At 41.3% G+C, this 24,643-nt stretch overlaps 1 protein-coding gene across 1 annotated transcript in view; it reads left to right on the top strand.

Moving 5' to 3' along the window:
* Window positions 1-18,260: 18,260 nt before the first annotated feature.
* Window positions 18,261-24,643, top strand: part of LOC146812209 (uncharacterized) — a 309,521-nt gene continuing 303,138 nt past the window's right edge. The window contains exon 1 of the mRNA XM_085619241.1: window positions 18,261-18,325. The gene's annotated coding sequence lies outside the window, so the exon portion shown is untranslated. The remainder of the gene's footprint in view (window positions 18,326-24,643) is intronic.

The following is a 24,643-nucleotide window of genomic DNA, read 5'->3' as shown; positions in this document are numbered from 1 at the left end:
CGTTCTGGAGATATTGGAGCTTACATATTGTCTCTCTGAACATAGATTCATCACGTCCCTTAACACAACCTGTTCATATGCCAAGATTTCGTGTGACATGGTATTTGTGGGGAGCTTGAAGGTGGAAGGACAGCTTAACCTGGTGGCAGACATAGAAGGGCTCGTAGGCATTCTGCGAAAAATAGTGCTGAAACCTGATATTTCTGAAACATGAATGCAGTTCTATTTTGCTATTGAAACTGTTGGGTCGTGCAGTGGGAACAAAGGATAAACCCTCGCCCAGTACCCTTTGTTCATCAGGTAATAATATGTGGTAAGACAGATTGATGATGGTATTGTGTGATTTAATGTCTACCACTGGCAGTGTTGTCTCCTGGTCTGTGTGTTCCCATGACTCTCTTGCCGAAAGCAGACTTGTTTGCGGCCCCTGTTCCTGCCCCAATCTTGACCCCTCAGAGGTTCCTGATTCCTGCCTGAAATCCAATATTGTCATAGTTGTTGTACCTGATTCCAATTGCCTCTCCCCCTGGCAGATCACCATTGACATGCCCCTAAAAAAGAGCCTGCAGATTGATATCTATAGTCCTGATTGTGTGGACCGTAACATGGGCCCGGTGCTTCAATGCTGCTGCGGGCAAAGGAATCCGAGAAAGTGGTGAATCTCCCAGATCCCCCGAAGTACCCTCTACCTCTGTTAGAGAACCTTCCCTGAGTAGTTTGTTTATAATAGTCCTCTTTAGGTATGGATATTTCACTTTTTTGTCATAGAACAAAATAGGCTACCTTGATGAAGTCATAAATCCTCACTGGAACCATAACTGTCCGAAGTCATGAACAACATCAAAGTGGTATTGACTATCTGCGCAAATTGTCACTTTCTGCTGATCTGAGAAACAGCATGCTTTAGGTAGAACAACCAATTCAGCCATTTGTACTGGATACACACCTGGCAACCATGAATCTTCTACTACTCCTGAAACTGTGAAAACTGCATAAGCAACTTGCAGATTCCTTTATGGTCTCGTACACATGAGCCATCCACAAACAATGCAAAATGAGATTCAGGCACCGACTCATCTTGAATATCTGGTCCTGGATTGGTGCGCAGTTCAGAGACATCGAGACAGTCATGCTCCACCTCATTTTCTCTACTATCAATGTCAGGAATAGGCAACAAGCTGGCAGGATGTAGAACAGAACACCTCTTCAAAGTGAGAGGCAAAAATCAGTAACAGAAAAATACTCAGCCTAAAATGGAAACTGAAACAATATTACAACAGGATTCAGTACCACAGGACAACGAGAGACCACAATATTATTCATTTTGCACAGATCCTGCACTATGCAGTACTTACTGCTAGGCTTCTTCATGCCCATAATGGGTGAGTTACATGGACTCCCCATAACCTCCTTCAGGATAAATTGGTGGATCTTTAACTCAATTGCTGAAGTTATTCTAGTGATCGTTTTGGGGAACAAATTATACTGCGGGGTTCTGGGAACTTCTGTATTTGGCTTTATCTGTATACGAGCATGCTCAACTCCTTTAATGAGTCCGAAGTCCTTTCCCCAAAAATTCCACACCTCAACTTTCACTGTATCTCTAAGGTCTAAAGGCAGGTCTTCATTTGTCATCATAGGGTACATTATAACAATTGGGGTGTGATTAACCTTTTTGAAGGCCACGTCCTCATCGTCAGTCTGAAATTCTACACCTCTCGGTGTACAGTAAATAGTGTAATTCACCTTGCATAACAAATCATGCTCCAACAAACTCAAAGCTCCTAATAATGCCCTATTCCAACAGGGACTTCTTCAGTGATAGGATTTCTCATTTGTTGATTAGCAACACCAACAACTTTCAAAGGGGCATATTAACAAGGGCCAGTGATAATTATCGCTGGCCCCACATAGCGGTAGAAATATTATCGCCGGCTATCGCTGAAAATTATCGCCATGATAACGCTATATTAACAATACATAGCACTATGGCGATAATATTTCAGCGATAGCGGTGTTTACCATGGAACATCGCTGGTTTTCCAGCGATGTTCCATGGAAAATAGCGATAACATTGCTGATACGACCCTGTGGTCTTATCAGCATAATCCATCTACCATTTTTAGTATGCCTTCATCTGGAATTTAACAGACGTTAAATTCAGGCGTTAAGGCCGAGGTAGCGCGATTATTTTTATCGCTCCACCTCCTTGTTAATATCGCGAAGCTGCCTTCGCAATATTTTCATGTGTTGTTTTCTCAGCCACGCCTTCTTTGCATCTCATTAGCGATGCGAGGCGAGGCTGTGAAAAAACGGGCTGTACATCAAAGAAACACGCGCTAGCGTGTCCTTGATGATATTGCGAGATAATTATCACCGCTTATCGCCCGAAAACGGACGCTAAAGCGGCGATAATTATATCGCCAACCCTTGCTAATATGCCCCAAAGTTCTTCCCGAGAAGGCTAGATCTGGAACTTCCACTGTTTGCACAGTACAACGGGTAGCACCAGTAGTTACTTCAACTCCGACGTATGAGCCATTCTGGTCTACCTCCAGGACTGCGCCACATACTCAATCCTCCTCCCCCTCAGGCAACGTCAGGCTGACTGATTGACACCAAAATTCTCAACTATCTCAAACATGGTATATTGCTGGTAAGGAATATTACCCTGAAATGAATTCTGATTAACATTCAGAATCTGAATTGAAACAAATCTGGGACCAGCAGCTTTCAGCAGGTTTGGGGGTTGTGGGAATTGCATCACTGGGGGTTGGGGTACATTGAAATTTTGGATCCTTAACATAGGCACAATCTGTTGCTACATAGGATTATTTCCCTTTTGCGTTACAAACCCTGGATTCTGTCCTTCATTTGCTGGATTAAGGCAACATTCCCACTTCCAATGCTCTAAACAGTTACAGTAGTGCCATGGATTAGACTTTTTCGAAGTACCTACATCAATTCCAGTACTCAGATCAATAAGAACTCCTCTACTACTGATACACTCCCTGCATAAAAGGTGCATTTGCTACAAATGGAGGGCCTTCCCTACCCCTCTGAGCAGCTTTTGTTTGCACCACCATGAGCTTTCCTTCCCATTTTTTCTGCCTCGTGTCAATCTCATTGTTGCAATTCTCTGCGTATCTCAAGATCTCATCAACCAACTTCTTTTGACAGCAAATTAAATGTTGTTCAATTATCATGCTAATCTCAGGTCCTTTTACAAACCTAGACACAAAATATCCTGTATCCCTGGCTACCAACGTTTCTATCCCACCTTACTGTTTGAACGCTTGTAACAATCTCTCATGATATGTATAAATCATCTGTTTAGGTTCCTGAGTTGTACGATCAATGTTAACCCAATAAATATCTTGGTGTGACACCTTCGATTTCAACCACATCCTTACCGGGTAATACTTTATCATTACTATTAGTGACGGGCCATTAGTGAACGGATCCTTCAGTGGTACCCTTTCAGGCTACCCTGTAGCTATTTTACATGCTGTCCACAAATCACTTGGGACCACAATATCAAAAAGAGTATTCAAATCAGTCCACAACACCTTCAACATTTTCACAAACCTCTCAACTTGTTAGCCCCATTCAACAGGTTTCTCTCCCAACCTGGGACAAATCATTAGAAAATCATGCAATATCACTTCTGCTCTACGGCACATGAACGTAACCTTCAAAAAGCACTTTTCGTGAAGGTAAAATTGTGGTACCTGGCCCACCATCTCCTGGAGGATGTGGTTGCCCCATTAATATTTTAGGACCTTTCTTTTTTGACCGTTTGACTTTCCATTTGTCCAGCACCCCCAAATCTGAATGCTTTGAATTGGTTCCTGAATTTGCATTTTCAACCCTGGTATCCTCATGTTTTTGAGATCTTGGTTCAAAGAATAAACTGATGATTTTTCTGTATTCTAGATGTACCTCATATTTATAGATAGTTCAGATACTTTCTATGGGGCTTATCTCACTTTTCTACCAACATCCTTACGCATAAACAAAAGCTCATGTGGTTCATAAGGGTCTATTTGAGCCAACTCAAGACTTCCACTTGTCATGTCATCCAATTTAAGTTTTCATTTAACAACATTGACCAGATTTTCCTCTTAATGTTCACTGAATCGTCCTTTGGTTTATTTCTGTACACTTGGTCTCATTCGAAGGTTCAGTGTGAGCTTTTAACCACTCATCTAAATTTTGATCAGTCAATATGTTTGTCATTTAAGGAGCATTAGGTATCACCTTAGCCTTGAGTGTGCTACTTTGCACATTCAAACGTGGTTCCCATACAAGAGATTCTAATTCTGGTAATCCCACAAATGACTTTAAAGGTCCAAATCCTCCCTCACTCATTGATGGATCTTCATTCGTACCACAATTGGAACTCACATTCATTGGGACGAAGGGAACAAACTTCACATTAGATTTGGTCGGAGCTTTCTCTGGAGCTCTTGTCTCATTAGGGACGGGCAAATTACATGTAACACTTCTAATGGAGCTGCGATTATATATTGGTCCTACAGTACTAATAGAAACAGGGACTGTAAGAGCATTTGGAATGCTTGAGGTTGTAGAAACATTTGGGGCTATGGGGTGACTAGGTACATAGATCCCCGAACATCCTTGTATCATATTCTGACTCATATTCATAGGGGTAACCCCTACTGCATTATAACTCATAATCATTGGTGCAGTAGCAATCTCTGAACTTCCACCAATCATTAAACTTCCACCTTTCCTTGCTTGAGGCTGGAGCGTTGGGATCAACACATCTAAAAGACTGCCTCAAGTGTCACTTAAATCAGTTCACCTCCATCAGCCGATTCCTTTGGCCCATTCACTTTCACATTCTTTTTCTTCTCTTGTCTATCTTTCACAAACTCCTCACCCGTCAATGTCGGATACAATTTAGCTCCCTCTATCATATCCATCCTCCGCCTCTTCTAATCTACATCCCATCTTGGATTTGCATACGTAGGTACTGTCCTTCTAGCTCTGCTCTGATATCTCTCTTTATCCTTTTCATTGGCAGTATGCTCAAAAGCATTGAGCTCTTCAAACTATGTAGGGTTAAGTTATGGTGCCATTTCCTATAAAATACTTTCAAAATGTTCAATAATCTGTGTATTAAATGTACCATAGCGAGGCAATGCCAGTGCACCTTCAGTTCAGTGATCTTATGCCATGGTGTGAGCCAAATACAAGTGTGAGGCCCTTATGAAAAAGTACAGAAGTGTTCCTCCAGACTACGCGTGTCTTCAAAATGGTGGGAAGCACACAACTTTGTTTAAATACCCCTCACCCACCAAAAGGGCCCCTGGGGGCCTTCTTTATCATTGGGATCTTCCCGCCCCGCTGCAGGACGGGGCGTGCTGCACCTATGACTACGCTGAAGCACTGATTTTGATTTTTTTGACATTGACTTGAGGAGGATGTATCCACCTCTTATGCTCCTTGAAAAATACCTCTTCACTCCCTCCTTTGTTAATTTGGTTATCACCATATAGTGGCCTGTAGTAACTTTGGGTGGTCCCTCTCTAACAGGTTTAGACACATCTCCCCTAACCAAGTCCTGTATTACTTTAATACATTATATCTTTGGTTCAATATGTCAACAATCACAGACAAAAGTATCCAATTCAAGCAAAGAAACAACAATTTTCACACACATTATTTTTGGAATAAACTGTCAATACCAGCACAGCGCCCTATTCCGTAACCTAAAAATAGCAGCCCGACTTTACACCAATCAACCAATCGCAGCGTGTCACACTGTGACTTTCATCTCATTCCTTGCAGCGATTTACCATCCTTAATAATTTTCACAAATGCACTCTCCAACAAGCACAAATCCGAATACAATAACAAATAATAGTTGTCTGCTTTACTAAAGAAATTGACAGAATACAATCACCCAAGAAGCACTATAACATGCATTCAAGCGAAACCTTGACCTGCGGGAATTATCCTGATCAGTGCAGTGTCCCGCTGCGCACAAAGTCCACCGTACTAATCCTTCTTCTCAATCACATGTAAAGATAAAGTCCCTTGCCAAGTGGGTTACTGATGGTGTCTCATGACAAAGTCTACAAAATTCAAGTATACAATTACAACCTTTGATACCATCCTGGGATCTTAGCCACATCGGACATATTAACAATTTTGCCACAATAAACACCACACTCACACGACATTCACAACACCTCTGGGAGACGTCACACATTTATTACAGCACAACAAGCTATGCATAAGCCATACACACAACCCTATTGAGACTCACTCATCCAACGCTATTACTCCACCACAGGGCACTGGAAGTTGGCCGATCCTCCAGATCGAACCGTAGACTGCAGAACTGTGACTATACAAAAATGGGACATTAACTGTTCGTTAAAAAGATCTCTAACTCGCTATCTCCAGAACTGAACCACCCTCTGCTGCCATTTGCTAATGCAGAGGGGTTGGGCCCCTTTTTCATTTTCCCCCCTGTGATGGATCTCTTTCGGTAGCGTGAGGAATAAAAGAGTTAGGTTTAATTTCGATACACAATTACAGTGCCACTCATTTAGTCACACAGTGAAGCTTAAAGTCATTAGGTAGGATTAAATATGGATGTATTACAAACTCAAAGTCAAGGTAATATAAATCAGTCTCAGAAACATAGTATAGCAGTACAAGATTATCAAAGGAAAGCAAAATTGGTGAACAAAGTTAATCCTAAATAGCAAGTAACAGATGAGGACTTCAGTAGCAATTGTGCAAAATATAAGAAAAACAGTATGGTGGTTGGATTGGAAGTTTCAGTCCTCCTGCATATACTGCAAGAGAGATTCTAAGTTCCTCCAACTAACCTACACTAAAGAGTGCTAAATAAAACCCAGAGTAGATCTATTAATGCAGAAAGGTGTCAGCATATAAGAACTTCTGTAGAAGTTATTTAAAGCAAAAGTACTGCAATGCATGAAGCCACACAACAAGAAAAGCACATAGAGGTCCTGGAATCTGAACAAAGCTCAAGAGCATTCCCTAGTTATACCCAGAGAAAGACCAGTTGAAAAACAGCATCAACGGTCCAATTAGTGACCACCTTCAAATGATACTCTTTGGCAGATGCACTCATAATTCTTCTTCTTTGATCTACATATTTGAAGCGGTGTTAGATCACATCTCCTCATTTTGCCCATATAGTACTCCTCCTTCTCATACATTTTTTATCACTGTCGACTCCCCTCACGCTTCCCTATCTTCTTCACACAATGTGCCTTTCTCCATTCATTATATTATGTACCAGGCACCTGCAGAGGAAAGACAAACACTGCACCCATAGAAAACATTCATCTTGAAGGTTAAGAATTGCAAAACCCAAATGCTTAAGGCCTTTGCTCAAGTTAGCAAATGCTAAGATGCAATACACATTGTAACTGCGTGAATACTGATACATAGACGGTCATCTTATAAGTGTAAAATGAAATTCCAATAGATAAATGTACCATTATATATAGTAAATACAGACTAGCTTTAAATTAAAATATTAATGAATACATGAAGATTAATCAATATTATTGAAACACACAAATGTAAATATACATGAGAACTGCAATTTGTTGGTACTTTAAAAGAAGCATTAATGTACACATATAATTAAATGTCAAAGTTACATGGTACAATACACTTTCTATATGGCTTTAAGTGCACTTCACTTCATTAGACACACTACAACACATGAGTGCATAAGGCCCTGGATTAAAATGGATATGGCCTAATCAATAATAATGAGGATGTCGCTAAAATTAGGCTGCTGCAATCCTGATCCTGCTGCGCTACAAACAGGGCCAATGGGATCATGCAGCAGTGCAGGAACAAATTATGTGACACAATTGACAACATTACGCATCAAGAAAAGACAAATTTCCCATCACAGAAAGGCAAATTATGTTCCAAATCATGCAGTTATGGCAGGTTAGGCAGCAAATTCTGTGGAATTATTTTGAGAGAAATATTAGCATTATAAAATCTAATTATACATACTTAATACCAGTGCCTTTACAAATAGACTAGCTTCTTAACAATAAATATTCGCATTCAGTCAGATACTGTTAATGTTTTATTTACTAACATTCTGAGAATGTGCCCTTCATGGAAGCACTTGAATTCTACTTATTACACTGTCCTTTCTAGCTTCAAGAGTGAAATAGATTACATAAATCATATTTACTTTTACATTCTGTTGAAAATGAACCTTGTATTCAGACTTACTATTATGAAACGTTGTGAATGATTTATTGTGTGCATTACAGTTATGTTCTAAAACTGGCCCTCGGTTTCAAGAGCAGTCTGTGAAAGCACATATTGTCATTTAGAAAAACACCACAGAACATACTGAGTTCTGTACGTTTCTCATTGAAAGGTACTTTGTGATTCAAGACAATGGACACTGGCATTCTTCTCATTTGTGAACAATGAAGCCTTCCTGTTTCACCATGTAGGAAAGTGCCTCTTTTTGCATAATTGCCCCCACTTTTTGCCTAATGTTGATGGACTTTGACTGAGTGTGCCCTGGGTTCCTGCCAGCCAGGTACCCAGGGCCTATGTCCTTTCCCCAAAAGTGTACTGTTGCAAAACGTAATTGGCAAATCTCTGGCCACATGTGAGACTCTTGCAAAAGGTACCACAGGTTCCAAGGGCACTGTGACAAGGAAAGAACTCTAAGGGCTGCAGCACTTATTGTGCCAACCTTAGAGCCCAATACCTACACACAAACACACTGCCTTTGCAGGCTGCATGTCTTGGTGCAGAACAAAGTGAAGAGTCCACATGGCACACATCCCTGTGTACAATGCCCACAATACACTGCCCTGGCATAGGTAAGCCACCCCTCTAGCTGGGTGCACCATACCAGTGGTGTGGGTACAGGTGCATGAGCCCTATAACCCTACAGTGTCTAAGTCAATTCTTGGACATTGTAAGTGCAGGATTGCCATAAAGAGTATATGGTCTTGGAGTTTGTGATTTAGAACACCACAGCACCATAAGGCTTTACTGAAAACTGGGAAGCTTGATATCAAACTGCTCAGCACATTAAACCCACAATGATGCCAGTGTGGGATTTAATGAAAAATGCACTGAAAAACGACCTAATGCTAGTGTCCTGACTGAGTGGCTGCTCGCTAACTGCCACCATCAGACATGTTTCTGGACCCCTGGCCCGAGAGCCTGCCACTCTTGGGGTTCTGAAACAAAGCAAATCTTGGGACGAGGTGCCATGGGGAAGTTTCAAAGGCCTGCAGTCTTTGTGAGCTACCCCAGACATTTGCTGCTGCCAGCACTGGCCCCCACTGGTTCTGACCCCCACATTGGGATGGAGATTTGGCAGGCAAACCAAGTTAGGAGGAAAGTTGTGCCCACCTTTGCCAACCCCACCCCTCAGGTGGGGGAAGTGAGGCGAAGCACAACTCTGAGTCGCTGCCATCTTGAAGATGGAGGGATCCAAACAACCAGAGTGAGGCTTATGCCCCCCTCCCACTGGAAGGTGAAATAATAGGGAGTTTATCCACCCCAAGAAAGGGACCTATTGGTCCTGACCGGTACCTACCTGTAAATGCCCCTAAATTAAGTATTTAGGGGCAACCCTGAACCTTGCTTCCTCAGACCAGAGCCAAAAAGAAGAAACAAGAAGAAGAAGGACCAAACAGCCACCAGAGAGAAGAAGAGGAGGACAACAACTGACTTGGCCCTAGTCCTACTGGCCTGTCCTGACCACAGACTCCTCTAACAGAACCTTGGTCTGTCCTGCAGACAGCAGTCCTCAAAAACCTGGAGAACCAGCCCAGGTGACTAAATAGGACTTTGTCTCCAGCGAGCGCTGGACTTGCTTAAAGGTAACCGACTCTGACACCAGCCGATTCTGTGAGTCTCCAACACTCCACTCCCGGTGCCCCGAGCCCGAGTGACCCAATACCCTGAGAAGGTCCCCCCAGCAATCCTAGCCTGGATCCCAGTGACCCATGAACCTCCATAAGTTCCTAAATCAAACCTGCAACCAACAACTGGCAGGTCCCCTCAACCGAGACCGAAGGTGCCACCCTGACCGACTCTGTAACTGAAGCAGTCCTGAAAGAGCAACAGCGACCGTTCAACCGACTTTATCACTGAATGCTTGCGGTCACAGGATGGCGACTCCCAAAGACCCCATTCACCTCAACAGCATCTGACCAACTCCGACAGAACCACAACCGAATCTACAGCATCAGCAAAACTGCATCCTACGCCCAGCCGCCCCTGTGCCACTGGTGGTGTGGTTCTTGTGTTGGCCATTGGGCCTTCAGTGATGACTTCGACACCAGGAGGTTTTGTTCCACAATTTGGTGGCCTGCTCTCCGCAGTCCCCTAGCCCATGACCATGTTTAGCCCTGTGGCTAACGTGTGGTCCTAGCACTCTGCACCCGGCTACCTCTGTGCCGCTGGCGGTGTGACTCGAGTGTCCATTAGACCAAAACTTTACCACGGACCTGTAAACTCAGTTCTGCCTTCTCTGGACTAAATGTGGCTCGTTAGTAGTACTATAAACCTGTATTACATTTGCAAAATGCATTGTCTCTGTTTTCTTTCCCTCAGGAAATGCACCAGTAATTCTGTATGCGAATACAAAGTAATTATATTGAAACTAATTCAATGTATACAAATTATATTTAAACTGCATATGCTTGCAAAGTATTTTTATACTAACCTGTATCTGGCCTGGCTTGGTTCTAGAACATTAATAAAACTAAACAATATTTGTATACCTACCAACTGGCCAGAGTTCAGTCCTTGAGTGTGTGAAATCATTTCTTGCCTGAGTTGTACAAGTGCTTAGCACTACCCTCTGATAAGGCCTTACTGCTCGCCTACACTACCACAAATAGAAAGTAAGGTACTTTAACCTCTGCCTACCTTTGGGGATTCACTGGACTCTGTGCACAATATACCTTACTTTTGGCATAGTATATACAGAGCCAGCTTCCTACACACCACTCTGCTACTTTGTAGGAATTCATTGAGGAGCACTCTCCAGGAGATTTTTAAATTAGGTGAGTCTGCTTATAGCTGTTAATAGGTTTTTTTTAACATTTAATAGCTATGTTTACTTAACTAAGCAGTACTGAGATAAACTGTACTGAAAACCAAAACCCATTTTATGTATAGAACTTTAGCAAATCTGCAAATCATGCATCTAGGCATAGTGCAATAAGTAATTTTGTAAAAAGTATGGATACATATTTTACAAATGGAATCCCTGTTAGAAGCAGCAGAGAATATACTTATTTTGTTTTCTTTTTTTTGAGTTTGAAATGCTTTATTGAGAAAAATTGTTAAAACAGAGAGATACCAACCATTACAAACAACATTATCAAATACGTAACTAAGATGACAATAGGTTAATACCGCATAGCAAAAAGACAAAAGCATTTTATAAAATTTTATAAATAAGCAAGGAAGAAAAGAGAAAAGGGAAACAAAAGGGGAGAAGTAAAATGAAAAGAGGGAGTGAAAGCACTACAAAAGAAATATGAAGAAAATAGGGCATAATGAATAGGCAAATAAGAAAATCAAAAACATATTAATCAGTGAATGTAGGAGTAATAGGAGAGGCATGAAAAATTAAGAAAAGGAGGACAGTGCAAATATCATTCAAGGAGGTTTAAAATTTTCAGAAGAAAAATGTGAATTGTTTTTCAAGGCCATGCGATCAAGGTATGTTGTAAGGGGTAACCAGAAGAGATCTCTGTTGAGAGTGGGGGTGCAGGAGTAGGCAAATGCCACATCAAGTCTATGAAGGTGACAAAGAGAATTCCACCAACATTTTATAGAAAGCTTGTTGAGAGTTTTCCAATTAAAAGATATGTGTTGGAATGCCAGAGCAAGCATACGGTCTAATAGACCAGAGCAATGTGGGGGGAGATCTAAGGAATCAGAAAGGCTGCCTATAAAGAGAAGAGGTATAGAATAGGGAATAGATATTGCAAATAGACGAGATATGTAGGACCAAACTTCATCCCACAATGTAGCAACAGGAGGGCATAGAAAGAAGAGATGGAGAAGGTCAGCATCAGGGAAGCCACAGGTCCAACAGTTAGAATCTTTAGAGATAGAAAAGCGAGAAATAGAAACTGGGGAGAGATATAGTCTGTGATATAGAAAAAACAAAGATTGGGTCAAAGAAGCAGAGCGAGAAATTTTTAGAGATCTGGACCAAATTTTATCCCAAAGAGCAACAGACCAATCACATCCCAGAACTAACTCCCAAGCAAGTTCCAGTTTAGATTTGACACGGTTTGGATTGGGAGCTGAGAAAAATTGATAAATAAGAGAAGCTTTAGGGAAGGTAAATAAAATTTGAAGAAGAGAAGATTGAGAAATAGAAGAAGATGAGGAAGGAAGGGAATAGTAAACGTTGAGAATAAGAGCCATGAGAACGGTGAACTTGCGTAAAAAGGATTGAGGACACTGAAATAGGAGTTGAAATCAAGGAAATGAGCAAGGAAGAAGTCCATCGAAGAGTTGCTTAACCCATATGACACCCTTTGATCTCCAAGAAGTCCAACAAATAGGTCTGTTGTTTAGGAGAATAAGCGAATTATGACAAATGGGGGCCTCCAAAAAGGATTCGCGAGTAATTGGGGCAGATTGGACCAAGGGTCTCAGAAGGGAAGGGGTATATCTAAATAAGGGAAGGGAAGTATATGGATTCTTGGCAGAAAAATGTATAACTTCATTGAGAGAAAAGGGTGAAAGTAGCGTACGTTCTATAGAAAGCCCGAGAGGAGTAAAAGGAGAAGGTTCTGATGCAAGCCATCTGGAGGCTTGACGTAGAGAAAAGGATTTATGATAGAGGCGAAAGTCTGGGAAATTGACTCCAACATTCAATTTCGGTTTACGAAGAGAAGCTAAAGCAATCCTAGACTTTTTATTTTTCCATAGGAATCTTGAAAGGCAGGAGTCAAAACGTTTAAAGTGAATATCGGGGATGTGTACAGGGAGCATTGAAAAGGTATATATAAGGATAGGGGATATCATCATCTTAATCGAGTCCAGCCGACCCCACCACGAGAGATAAAGAGGATTCCAAGAGGAAAGTGATTTACCAATACAGGAGAGGACTGTAGACATATTCAATTGAATGGATGAGGAGATGGAATAAGAGAACCATATACCCAGGTATTTAATTTTTGAGGAATTCCAGGCAAAACCAGTAGAGGAAAAATTATGAGGAAGGCAGAACTTTGTAAGAGGGAGAATCTCCGTTTTATCAGAATTAATCTTGTAACCAGAGACTTGTGAAAAGGAATTCAATTCAGATAATAAGGCAGAAATAGATGTTTTGGGGGCAGAGATAAATAAAAGGATATCGTCTGCATATGCAGAGAGTTTCAATTGATCATTACCATATGGAAAACCAGAAATGGATACGTTATTCCAAATAGAAGTCAAAAAGGGTTCAAGGGCTAGAACAAAGAGAAGCAGAGATAAAGGACAGCCTTGACGGACACGGCGCTGGAGAGGAAAATAAGAGGATAAATGACCGTTAACTAGAACTGAAGCTTTGGGAGCAGAATAAAGTAGGGAAATGAGGGAGATGAATTTAGGACCAAAACCGTGCCAGCGTAAAGCAGCAAACAGAAAGGACCAATCCACTCTGTCAAATGCCTTCTCAGCATCAACAGAAATAGCAGCTAGAGGGATGGAAAGAGATGAGACTTTATTTAAAACGTTGAGGAAAAGACGAGAATTGTCCGAGGTAAGTCTACCTTTAACAAAGCCACATTGTTCTTTACCAATGAAATGGGGCATAAGAGGATCCAAGCGAAGAGCGAGCAGTTTAGCAAATAATTTATAGTCCACATTTAGTAAAGATATCGGTCTGTAATTTTTACAAAATTGAGGATCACGAGTCACGACCCTCCTTGGGAATAAGGCAGATCGTGGCCTCATGGAAAGTTCCTGCCGCTTTACCAGAAAGGAAGAATGATTGAAAGTGTGTTAAAAGTTTAGGGAGTAAAAGATCAGAAAAATGCATGTAGAATTCAACAGAAATACCATCGGGTCCCGGCGACTTACCTTTAGTAAGAGTCTTTAAGGCGCTATCAAGTTCAGTGAGAGAAAGTTCGTGTTCAAGGCCAAGAAAATTGAGATGAGAGGTAGAAGGGGTAGGAAGCTTCTCAAAATAGGATTGAATAAGAGAGGCGGAGGGAGGAGATTCGGGTGTTTAAAGGGATTGATAAAAAAGCTGGAATTGGGTAAGTATATCTTGCTCTTTGTGTACAAGAAGATTATCTGAAGAATAGATAGAATCTATAGAAGTACGTTCCTTACGCGATTTGAGATAGTTAGCTAAGAGTTTACCCGATTTGTTGCGACCAGCATAGTAACGGGCACTACTCCGAAGAAGAACTGAGGAGGCATTATCAGTAGTAGATTTGTTAAAATCAAGTTTAGCACATATGAGATCTGGTAAGACAGAATTAGTAGAATAGGTGCAAAATCTATGTTCTAAAGACTTAATATGAGCCAACAAAATTTTCCGTTTGTTAAGAAAGAGTTTCTTTTTCTTAGAAACAAAATCAATAATGAACCCTCGTGCCGTCGCATTAAAAAATCCCAGACAAGATAAGGGGACAGAAAAGGGTCAGAATTGAGTAAAAAGAATTCGTTGGCAAAGGAAAGAAAAGAAGAAGAGAAAAGAGGATCCGTAAGAAAAGAGTTATTGAACCGCCAGCGAGAAGATTTAGGGTGTGAAGGGAGGAGATCAAAGTCTGTTACAATAACTATGGGTTCGATAGAAAAAGATAAGAGATTTTGGGAAAGGGGTTGAGAGAGAAAAATGTAATCAAGACGAGAAAGAGAAGCATGAGGGGGAGAGAAAAAGGAGTAGTCTAGAGTATCAGGATGTGAGAGTCTCCATGAGTCCATGAGATGCGATTGTGAAATAGTGTCAAGGAATTGTTTATGGGATTTGTGAGGTATAAAGCGGACAGATGACTTGCGATCAAGAAACGGATCAACAATCTGGTTACAATCACCACCTAAAATAAACATGGTATCTCTGTGTTGGAAACATTTCGTTGTAATTAAATGCCAAAAATTACAATCAGGTTGAGTAGGACCATAAACATTAAAAACAGTTAAAGGTACAGAATTAATTAATAACTTAGCTAGTACCCATCGACCTTCAGTGTCATTATCCTGGGATACAACCTTACATTTTAGTTTCTTGTGGCATAGAATAGCAACACCATTTTTTTTATTGGAAGATGGGGAGAATAGGAACGTACCCACCCAGCCTCTTTTCAACTTAAGCAATTCGGCTTCAGTAAGATGAGTTTCTTGTAAAAGAACTAAATCAGGATTATAAGAAGCCAGGTGGGAAAGTATTCTCTGTCGCTTAATAGGATTAATAAAACCTTTTACATTCCAAGAAATAACTTTGAAAGTAAAAACAGTAACAATGTAATAGAAAAAAAGCCATAAGGACAAGAAGAGAGAAGAATGCCAATAAATAAAAGAGAAGAGAAAATGAGAGAAAAGAGAAAATTTAAAGAGGGAAACATAGGAGCACAAAAAAGAAAAAATGGAAAACGCATGTATAGGGAAAGAAATAATGAGAAGGAACAAAAGAGGAGGGAAAGGTACAACCAATAAATACAAGGGACAGAAGGGATAACAGGGGAGAAGAAGGGAGAGGGAAAAACAAGAAGAGACAGTACATATCCAAAAAGGATGACTGAAGACAACATACCTGAGGGGGAGAGGAGAACAGAGAGCGATGGGGCAATGGCGACACTCAACAAGACGAGCCCCCCATATGCGGGAGTCCGAACCACACCAGGACAGGGAAAATACAGAAGAGGAGGCACACAAATTGAAAAAGACCCAACGAACCTGTTAGAATAAAACAAAGAAAAGCAATTAACACAGAAAAACTTTAAAAGGAGAAAAATAGTCAGCAGTCATTAAATATACAAGATAATGAGTCCTAAGAACACTGATGTCTAAAAGGTAAAAACAAGAAAGGAGGTAAAGCTTGAGAGGGACATTACACTAAAACAACTAGTATAGCATCAAAACAATAAGACCGCAATGAAACCGGAGGCAAGAAATGTAAATTCAGGAACACGAAACCTGTAAGGAAAGAAGGTTATATGATCAACCATTAAAAGAGGTGGAGGTGTCCATGCCATTGGGAGCGTGAATATGAATAAAGTTTTTAAGTTCTGCAGGATTTTGAAAAGTCCATGCTTTATGCTGGTATGTGACTTTGAAAAGACATGGATGGAATAAACCATATCTAGCGCCCAAAGAGCGAAGAGGAGCCCGAAGATTCAAGAACTCCTTCCTTCTGGTCACAGTAGCATTGGAGACGTCCTGTGAGAGAAACACTTTTTGACCCATCCAGGAGATCTGACGTTTGGATCTAGCAGCCGAAAGGACTGAGAGAAGATCTGTAAATGTCAAAAAGAGGATGATGACTCCACGAGGCTTGGTTGAGGAAGATGTACGAGGACCAAGTCTGTGTGCTCTTTGGATACTGAGAGAAGTGGTAGATGGCATATCCAGAAGTTTCGGGAGAAAGGAGGTGAAAAACGAGACAGGGTCGTCTCCTTCCAGAGATTCCGGCAGACCATAAACGCGAAGGTTATTCCTCCTGTTGCGAGTTTCTAAATCCTCTGTGTGTTGCTGAAGAGCGAGGACCGACTTTTCCAAAGAGGAAATTCGCTGTGAATTGACTGGAATATCTGTAACTTGCTGCTCCATCAACGATACTCTGCTCTCCATAGCGGACCATTTCTCCTCAAGAAATTGCATCTTTTGATTAGTTTCTTCAACAAACGGCCGTAAAGCACGTATCTCGTCCAGGGGAAGTTCCAGAGAGACAGGGGGTGTCACCTTATCTGGAGAGGGAGGATCTTGCTTAAGGCGCTTAGAGGAAGTAGTAGGCGAAGAAGCCTTACCAGCCGATGTTTGCGCCAACGAAGGGCGATTGGAAGAAACTCCCGCCATTGGGTCTGCGTTAGGAGAAGAGTCCGTAGCGGAGGAGGGTGAATTCGTTGCCACAAGAGGACGCTTAGAGGGGATAAAAACAAACTATGGACTGCGCAGTTTTCCCATAAAGAAGTAATAGTCCTCAGTCCTCAGTGCGTCCAGTAGATGGCGTTGCAGTCAACACAGGGGAGCATGGACGCAGAAGAAGGCGAGGGAAAAAGGAGCACTCCTCACAATACCCCCTCCTCCAGGCAACAATGCAGCTCCTGTGAAGCGTGACAGTAACAAAGTCTACAAAGTTATAGGTTCTCAGTGCCAAGAAAAAATAACCATTGCAGCTGAGATAAATACCAAGTCTTTAGGGCCATAGAGGGTGGCAGCTTGAGAAAATCCGCTCCGTGTAGGCTGCATGACGTATTTGAGAGAGTGCGAAAATCACCTCAGCAGAGGCAGCAACTCGCTATCACGAAACACGCATATTTAAGATGGCGGCCGCCCCCGAGGGAATCCACACAATAAACAAACGGTGTAACGCGGATCCGCAGACATCCACAAACAACCTCACCCGAGGCACGAAGTGTTCCCTGAAGTGATGCGGGCGGCCAACGGGCTGTTCCGAAGGAAAATCATGCCGGTCTTGTCGGAAGAAGGTCCCGGTGCGGGAGAGCGGAGGCCCTAGGCAGCCATCTTGCGCGGCGCCGTAGCCACGCCCCACTTATTTTGTTTTCTAATCACTTTGGCTTGGCCTGTTGACCTTTTCCCTCTGACCCATCAGTACTTACTGCCACTGTGTGGTAGGTCTCCTACAGCTATCGCTCACATAGTGACCCATCACAGCCTTCAATTCCAGGCCCAGTTAAGAAAAGACCACAAGCACACAGCACCCGGAGGAAAATAATTAGAAGTCGAATGAATGAACCAATGAAGAGATCTGCATGGCGCACTTTAAGAGCCTTTCTGGAGATGCTATTTGACGTTTGAATAAATTTATATTAAGAAAACAAGTGGCATTTGTCAACGTTTGCACCACATATTCGAAACATGAATGTATTTTAGAAATTAGAACTGTTTCTTTCCCTTCAATACATTCCGTAAGAGAAGAAAAGATACCGTCATCCTTACGTAAATTCTTTTGGCATAAAAAGCGTTTTCATTTGTTTGAAAAGCAGTTGTGCCAACCTCTCCTGCAGGGTATATATAGCCCGCAGGTTTAGTCTCCTTTCAGAGCGAAACCAGGAAAGCAGGCTCTTCTAGACGAGAAATTCTTGCTGACAACCGCTTTGCAGAGGTGAGTGAAAGAGTGTCTGGCAGTGCTTAACTGGAGCCTGTGGTTGCTGGTGGAGTCGGCTGGCACTCATTTGTGGGGACCAACGCTTCATTTTCTTCATCAGACACTGACTGAGAGAGAGGGAAAACACACAAAGAAGAAAGCAGGGGGAAGAGAATGATGGAAAACTGTCACAAAGAGAGAAAACAGCAACATACAAGAGTGAAAGAAAGGGGCAGGCTGTGTGTGGTAGTGGATTAACTGCTCAACTGTGGCGCGAATTCCGCCGTGGTGCGGCGGTTTGAAAGAGTGGGCCGGGTGTGTCGGCCAACAGACGTGCGCAGCACTAGCCAGGTAGTGCTCGCGACGGCTGTTGGCCGACAGGAGCACGGAAGGGGTTAAAGAGGCACAAGGTGGGTCGACAATATGCATTTGATGTGCAAACATTTAATTGCACTGGCCCTGGGACTCTGAGCTTAGGTTTGGTCACTTTTACAAATCAAACTATGGAATCTAGTATTGGACTGTTGTGTAGTAAATATTGGAATATTCTAGAATATTGGCGGCCAAAATATCAGCAAGGTTAAAGAATATAGCTAGGAACAGGTTTACTTTCTAGACTCTCTGTCTATTTGTATTGCAGACAAATAATGAATAAATAAACTTAGATTTAGAGATCGCTAGCGGTCTGTGCCTGGTTCCTTAGGGGATGTGAGGAGCAACACAGGTAGGAGCAATGGGGCCGATTCACAGAACTAACTTACGACAAAATCCTAAACTTACTACTTTTGGTATTCACAGAAGTTAGGATTTTGTCTTAAGTTTGTCTTAAGACAAACTTAAGACAAACTTAAGACAGTCTTAAGACAGACTTAAGAAAGTCTTAAGACAAACTTAAGACAAAATCCTAACTTAAGTCTGTCTTAAGTCTGTCTTAAGTCTGTCTTAAGTTTGTCTTAAGTTTGTCTTAAGACTGTCTTAAGTCTGCCTTAAGACTGTCTTAAGACAAAATCCTAACTTCTGTGAATACCAAAAGTAGTAAGTTTAGGATTTTGTCTTAAGTTAGTTCTGTGAATCGGGCCCTAGATGTATATAAAAAACTATGTTTCAAATTTTATTTATTTTTTCTATACAAGCCAAATTTAAACTACACAAACATTAGAAGTTCTAAAGTAATAGTTATAGTTTAAATTATAATTTACACATCACCTTCAAATTACTATTACTCACGCACCTTTGTACACAGTGTTGTCAACTTGCTAGCCAGACTACATTAACATTATGATACACTGCTCACACCTGTTCATATTAAATCATTTATACTATGTGAAATCATAGCATTCATGACAACTCTTATGACATCTGAAATGAAATCATTTGTGAGAATATTGTGCATAGTAGAGTGCCAAGTTATAGTTAATGTAGTCTTAGTTTAAATTGCAGAGTGTTGCATTACTACCATATTGTTTAGACCATGTTTAGTCTCCGTTCTTGATTTTAATGGTAAATATAGTGTACGTGTTGTATTTATTTTTACATTCTTAATTTGTTTATTTGTTTCTTAAGTACACTGTACTACATTATATTTTCCCTAAAACCCCAGAATGCAGACTAAGGGGTCTAATATAATGGCGGGTGCATCGCCACCGCCCGTATGGCGGTGGCGATCCACCTGCCATTATCCACCACCTGCATGAAATTTTCCCCCCGCCTGATTATATTGGCGGGGTACCGCGGCGGACGGGAAGACTGTACTACACTATATTTCCCCTTAAATCCTAGAATGCAGACTAAATGTGTTGTAAGCAATGTTTCCCCCTTCCAAAATTGAAAGTGTGTAATATATTTTAGACAATCCTGCATTCTGTTTTTTAAGGGGAAACATAGTGTAGTAGAGTGCATTTAAAATATTTTGCATTTTTTTTTCTTTTCTAAGGCGCTAAATTTAGCTGCCTAGCGCCAATGCGGGCACCTATGAACCATAGTGCAAAGGTTCCTGCATTGCGGAGAATGATTGTTCATGTGCAGGAAGGTATTCCTTCCTGCACATAAACAATCAATAATGGCAATTTGTAACTTCAATATGTGCTGCTATATGCAACAAGTTAGCAGGGAGAGCCATGCCAAGGGTCTGTCTTGGATCCAAGAGCGTGTTTTGGCTCTAAGATCCCATTCATGAGCTGAGCCACTGGAACATTTGGAATGGAAATTGTGCAACAAACTTTATCTAAAAAATATAATAAATTATCTTTAAAATTAAAAAAGTCTATTTCTTGAAAAAAACATTTCACCTTTGTGTATCCGATTATATCACTGCATTGAGTGGCATTGACTCAAGGTGATAGCTGTTAAACATGTTAAACAGAAACATTTAACCATTTATGCCTTGACCCCTCACCCTGACGACTATACCATTACTAAAGTAAGAAGCAAGTCAGTTGTCATGTCCACCCTTTATGTGGGCTATATATTCTTATTTTACACCGAGCAATATAGTAGTCCATTAAATCAAAGAGATTATTTTACATTACTCATCCATGTTTACTTCAATGGTTTCTCATATGCAATAATGAAAAAAATAGTCGGCACGATAAAATAAAATAGTGTCCGTTGATCACACAGTTTAGTCAAATGGCCAAGCTGGGATTAATCTAAAGTTTTCAAATTGTGCAATTCAGCAACTAGATTGGTATACTTTTATTGCTCCTGTTTGGCATCAAAGTTTAATGCTTTGCCTTTCAATCTTCATGCATGAGGTAAGAGCATGGGCAGCGGACAGATGCCACATGACAGCTCAGCTCATTTTGAGCATGAGGGCTCAAGAGGAGTTTAAGCTTACCAGTTCCTGTCATCTTGCTAGAGCCTTCAGTGGCTCACATGCCTCTGTACTTTACTCTGGGCATTCTCTGGCTGAAATAAGCTTATATAATGCGGCCAGTGTGATGCCTGTTTTGTATGTTAGGATATCTTAGCTTGCACTGCTGATCATCTTGTGCCGGTGCTGTGCATGAGGGGAACTTATACTACTGCGAAATGGTGCACATTGTGTGTGTGCTTACTCAGAGGCTTTTACTGCAGCTTCAGATGTTGTCCGTGTTCTTTGCATGCAAGGGAAGCTTGCATTGTTTCTGGCCAGATTGGTATGTGTTCTATAGGTGTGGTTGTGAGGGAAGCATTTGAGGGAAGCGTTTACTCGACTGATGATGTATCTGTTTTGTGTGTGGAAGTCTTGCTATGTGAGTCAAGACTGCACGCATACACCCAAGCGCTATCCATTACACTTGTAGCAGATTTGAAATACTGCTTATTCATTTTATCAAAGAAAACTGTTAAACATTGCTGCCCAGTGCCACAATTGTTTCATATCTTTAGAGGAAGGTTGCACTGGCCCTGCATTGTTATACTTGTTTCATGTCTTTGAATGAACCTTGCACTGGTCCTGCGATACCACACTTGTTCCATGTGACGCTCTAGGCCAGTGTTGTTTGTCTTATGTTTGTGAGCCAAGGACCCACTGCACTCCTGCTCACTGTACTCTATCTATTTGTGTTTGTTTTAGGTCTGACCTAAAGACTGTCTTAGCTGTCTTGTCAGTCTCATGTTTCCTCAAAAATAATACAGAAGCTTGCTTAGCACATATTTTTAAGTCTTTCAGTACAGCATAAAACAGCATACATGCATTTGGCTTTGCTGCCAATGATTTGCTCGGCCTAGTAGACAATCACTGGTCTTTAGGATTTCAGGTAGTCTAAGTAACATTATTCTGCCTATTACTTTGTGTTACTCTGCATCCAGAAGAATACGACCTCAGGAGATATTTCCTTTAGTTCAATCCCCTAGAGAGCACCTACAGCTGCAGACTAGTGCTAATTGAGTACTGGAAGTACTGGGCGCTCTGATGCCACTGCCGCCTGATCACAACTTTCTGATGCAGGCCGACAGGCATCTTTTGCAAGCTTCAAAACTATACCAGCATTTTGAAATAGTATTTTGCATACTCAACATTTTTTACTGTTCCAAGATGACAGGCCAGTGTGAAGCTTTACTTTTACATTTTTTGTATTGAAGCACATACCCTCCACTTTTGGTTGACGTTTTTTCTTTAGTTTTTTTCTTTATTTACTTATTTATTTTAGTATGTGTTTGCTCTACAAATAAAACTACTGCCTTATTTTTAGAAGGCAAGAGGGGTGTTTTTTCATATCAAGACAGCAAATGTCCACAAAAATCAGACTTGAATTACCTGGAGTGCTGGTTTAAGAGTGGCTGAAGGATAACTTCATTGGAAATTCAGTCTTCAGTGTAGCTTACTTCACTTGTCCCAACTCTGCTCCTTCCTGTGAGCGGTATATCCTGTGTGAGCAGTGTGCTTGTGTGAGTGCAGAATAGCCACCACGTTGTGTGAGCGCAGAGTGATGGGTGGGCCTGTGTGAAAGCAGTATTAACATTATCTTTTGTGATTCAGGGTAAGTGGTCTACAGGTTGAAAGTTGTGCCTGTTTGAGTGCAGAGCGAGGCATACGCATGTGTGAGTGCAACGGTAAGGGTGTGCCTATGTGAGACCTAACCTATTGGCTTTGGTAGTGTTTTTAGGGTTTGACTTTGACTTGTAGAAATGCATTGCAGGGAGAGGAAATGGAATAGTGTGTATGTGAATGGTACAGAGTTTTGATATGGCAGATAAAGACCATGCCGAAGGAGGTTGAGGAGTTTTGGGGGGCAGCTGAAAGAGATGTGGCCATAGTGAGGGTCCTAGCTACTTTGCTTGCACCTGGGACCATGGCAACCTAGTCAAGCCACTGATGTTTATAGACAAAAATGGGTAAGTTTACACCTGCTTGGAACTCAGAAAATGATACTCAGCAGGGAATAATCAATTTACATCTGCGTGATTTCATATCTCAGGTCTGTAAGATTATGGCTGTGTAACTCCCACAGGGAGGAAGTGGGATACAACAGGTGTAGTTAGCCTTTTGAGTTCAAAAACACCCATAAACAGTGTTGGCTTTAAGGAGGTGCTTCTAAATCATGTGACAAACCTGGAGGTGTAAGGAGAGAGGGGTAATTGCCTTTTGTACTGGAGGTGACGGGGGGGGGGGGGGAGGACTGAGTTGACAGACCAGGCTTGATAGGCGAGCAAAAGCCATCCACAACATTCCTTGCATGCTCAACAATGTTAAATGGATAATAATGTCAAGATGATTCTAGTGGTTAATGTAATTTTTTGAGAGATCTGTGTTTTGTCTAGTAACCATTTTGACTCATCTTAAAGTAGCACAGAGGGTTAATGCGCCTGCTTCAAAGCACCAGATGTAACATGCAGATCACAGATTTGTATTTCGTATTGAAAGCTCATAGGGTTACTGGTTTTCTGACTGAGGTGCTTTGGTTGCTTTGGTTGTTCATAAGTTACAATCTCTCTAGTGTAGCACAGTGACCAATGAACCAGCATCAAAGAGCTGTATGCAAACAGTAAGGCAGAAATGTAGAAGCTTGTTTTGTTCTCAGCTGTGTTTTATTCTAAGGTTGATAGAAATGTTTCCTTCGTGTGTTTCTCCAGACAAAGCACTCTTAAAATATAATGCCTACCAGTATGTATGACATGTGACTCCTATAGCACGCAGCCCTCCCCGTCAAATGCAACATTACCTATACTTTAATTAACACACTTGAATGACTAATTGTCTCTGTTTAACAATTATTACTAATAATCATGCAAGATTTAAAGCAATCTGACACCAGGCACTGAAATGAGTGGTGCTATAAAACAAAATTAAATAAATGTCAGAATTGCTGTGGAGGGATGAGGGGCACTGTTGGAGGGTGGTAGTAAGGGAATCCAGGGGAAAGGAGGTGACGAAGAGGGAGTCAACAAAGATTGGTTCACCAGGTATCACCAATGCTAAAGATAGCAGTGCCAATAAACATGGAAGCTTGTGAGTATTCACAAACCACTCTCAGACCTTTCCACACAATGAAAACGGCCAGAGGTTTTCTTCTTAAAAAAACTGGAATAAATTCCTTTTGAGGATGGAAGCGGAACAGAAAACCTAGAAACTTAATTTGTGATGGAGAAAATGGTTTTTCTGTTGGAGAAAATGTTTTCCGAAGGGAGAACAATAGCACCTACTTTTTTTACAGAATTGTGATGGCTTTTCCATATGTGAAATTAGTATGTGCATACAATTCAGTATTGGGAAAATGCCTTTAAAACCTACTTGTTATTTAGAAATTATGTCTGGAAAGCTGCAACCTGCACAACTTTTCATATATACTCTTGCAAACATTTGTCACTTTCAAAAAAGGACATAATTAAGTCCACCTGACACCTTTGCGAATT

The sequence above is a fragment of the Triturus cristatus genome, chromosome 7 (assembly GCF_964204655.1).
Source record: "Triturus cristatus chromosome 7, aTriCri1.1, whole genome shotgun sequence".
In the NCBI taxonomy this organism is placed as follows: domain Eukaryota; kingdom Metazoa; phylum Chordata; class Amphibia; order Caudata; family Salamandridae; genus Triturus; species Triturus cristatus.
Note: the sequence above shows the minus strand (reverse complement) of the source record. Positions and strands in the feature narration are given on the sequence as shown.